Below are 3,153 nucleotides of genomic sequence, written 5' to 3'. Positions count from 1 at the left end.
GAGAATAATAAACTATTTAAATTTGTCATTCTTACATCTAATTAAAATAGAAATTTACTTGAAGAAATAAATTATTTGAAAATAATAAAATGCTTAAATAATTTGTTATTTATTACATCTAAAATCTATGCCTTCATCTTTGTTTCTTTCATTTAAATTATTTTTATTAAATTAAATGACACGCCCCACATTTTATTACTCGGAGTCCATTACCAAATTCATTAAGTTTATTCAATTACAGAGATAACATGCAGAAACTCTTTACAACATTTGTAAGAATAAATAAAGATTCTCTCATCCGAAAATGCAACATGTACATAACTAAATAAATCGCCCGCAGGCTTACATCTTTAACACTAAAAGAAAGGGTTTAACCCTTTTACATCAATGGCATTCCACCTACAAATAAAAGGCCCCGTGCCCAACACATAAAGGAGATCCTCAATCTTGAAACCCCTCTCGACGTTTACCTGTAAAAGGAGTGGGATGAACATAAAGTCCAGTAGGGGATCTCAACATGATCCTAAACAATAGCAACATACAGATAGCTATGATCATGAATGCATCAAATCATATCATATACATAATGTGACGGTTTATACAGAAATATACTTATATAGGAACTTTTCTCAAAAACATTATTTTCATTCAACAACATTAGCAATTTACTTTTCTTTCTTCATGTTACTCGTTATGAGAAATAACTAAAATAATAGCATTTGTTATATGGTTGACATATAAACCAACTTACAACACCTTTCAATTCAACATCAAGCACATCCATTTTTCATTTCAGTTTCCTTCACTTATACAGTTTTGATTCATAACTATGGCTCAAAACCTGGTCAAACAATTCAATGAGACTATAACACATATTAAAACACTTGCATACTTCACAATTTACATGAGAATATAACTCATATTAAAACACTTCCATACTTCAACACTTTCATATTTCAAGTGATACACAGATTTGCTGTATCAGTAGAGCCCATCCCCTATCTCCTCCCAAACAGGTTTGAGAGTCCATCCCCTATCTCCTCTCAAACCATGGACACATATACAATGTATTAAAGCATATAATCACACGTATGGAGTACATCCCCTATCTCCTCCCAAACAATAAACATATACAATGTAATAAGCATATAATCACACGTATGGAGCACATCCCCTATCTCCTCTCAAACAAAGGTACATATACAATGTATTAAGGCAAATATGCACATATGGAGTACATCCCCTATCTCCTCCCAAACAATATACATATACAATGTAAAAAAACATATAATCACACGTATGGAGTACATCCCCTATCTCCTCCCAAACAAAGGTACATATACAATGTATTAAGGCAAATATGCACATATAGAGTACATCCCCTATCTCCTCCTAAACAATATACATATACAATGTATTAAACTCTTTATCTTGTACTATGATCAATAAAGGCACATATTCAATGTGTTCTTCCCACTATCATATTCAATGACATTCCAAATGATTAGTTTCAATTCACCTAATCATCATGCAGTTTCTACAACAATCATGACTATCCTCCACCGATAGCCCAAAACATATATTTCTAAACATATATATATATATATATGATTTCCAAATAGATAAACTATTCATACTTTCATAGGTGAGAGATTTCAAATATCCAACCCCACCATTTAAATTCATATCCATCCATATCTACATTTCACACGAAAGAAAAACAAACCCAATTCTCACTAGACGTATAGTCTAATTGTAAAAATAATATGTGAAGAAATTCCAAAATCCAACCACAAGTTCATTATCGATTTACAAAGGGTGATGATTTCATTTTCCTTCAGAAGACCACTTTCCGTTATTTTCCGAACCACACAACCTCAACCATTTTCTAAAAATTCATTCTCATCATTTTACAAAACGAAAACCAAATCCATCACCTTCATTTTACAAAATCAATTCCATAGTACCAAAACCATAACTCAACTCAACATCACGTGATTAGTCTGAAACAATACCAACACCGTGGTTACTTCTCTTTTGTTTTCTTTTGATATGAACACAATTAACCAACCCATATTAGCAAGATATAAAGATTATTCAACTCCCTCACCTTTTTAAATCCATTATATCAATAATAACAAACTAGGGCTTTCCTCACTTTCTTCATAAACATAGTAAATCATTTTCAAAATAACTCAACAACAAACAACTTAACAATACCAATCATGAGTATCAAACCCCTGATCCTCTTTCATGTTTTTCAAGAAAAACCCATCGTGAATATGGTTTTTATGCAATAAAACTACCACATGTCTATCTATAAAAGTAGTATTGAAAAAGACCAAAGAAATCCCTACCTCAAGGTTAGGAGAGAACATCACCCAAAAATCACCGACGCCGAAACCATGAACCACTCGGACCAAAAGGAAGCCCTTGATGAGATCTACAATCCATCTCAAAGGACCATGGTGAAAAGATCACTCTTGGTGAGTAGATCTAGAGATCTTTGAGCAAAAGTGATTTTGAAGAGGGAGAGAGAGTGATGCGGTTTAGAGGGAGAAAAGAGAAGAAGAAAATAAAGAATAGGGTCAAGTGAAAGCCTATTTATAGCACTAGGTAAAATTAGAAATAAGACCCAAAGTCAACCCAAAATATCAAGTCAAAACCCCTAAAAAGTAGGGCCAAAAGTCCGACTAAAATCTGAAAAAAAAAAAATCTGCAGGGGTCGACCCCTGCAACAGTAGTGTCGACACCAAAGAGGAAAATCTGGGAACACTAAGTTTGATTGCATTGCTAGTGTCGACCCTACCCCAGACTGGTGTCTACCCTATGTTTCAGCAACCAACACACAGACAGAAGAGGGTCGACCCTCTCCCAGTCTGGCGTCTACCCTATTTTCTAGCAACACCTCCAGAACTTCATCAACAGGTAAAGGTCGACCCTAGGAAGGCTGGTGTCGACCTAGAATGGAATTTCTAAGTCTCCAAGGAACTTTTGACAAGAATAGGTGCGAACAACCAGACCCAACAAATTTAAATCAATTTGTGCTCCTTCAAAACTAAAGTACAACAACACCAAAGGTTCCCAAAATAGAATAAAGGGTCCAAATACATTTACCAAAAGCTTTAAAAGACACAAGTGTTACATTAAATC

At 34.1% G+C, this 3,153-nt stretch overlaps 1 long non-coding RNA gene across 1 annotated transcript; it reads right to left on the bottom strand.

Annotated features, from left to right (window-relative positions):
- Nucleotides 1-209: 209 nt before the first annotated feature.
- LOC145789650 (uncharacterized) lies at nucleotides 210-2,577 on the bottom strand. Its single transcript, XR_014327794.1, has 2 exons — nucleotides 2,358-2,577; nucleotides 210-470 (listed from the first exon to the last, which is right to left on the bottom strand). It is a non-coding gene; the product is annotated as an uncharacterized LOC145789650 (long non-coding RNA).
- Between the last annotated feature and the right edge of the window lie 576 nt (nucleotides 2,578-3,153).

Source organism: Camellia sinensis, chromosome 1, assembly GCF_055761805.1.
Source record: "Camellia sinensis isolate YWXY chromosome 1, ASM5576180v1, whole genome shotgun sequence".
Lineage (NCBI taxonomy): Eukaryota > Viridiplantae > Streptophyta > Magnoliopsida > Ericales > Theaceae > Camellia > Camellia sinensis.
This window is presented reverse-complemented; position numbering and strand designations above follow the sequence as displayed.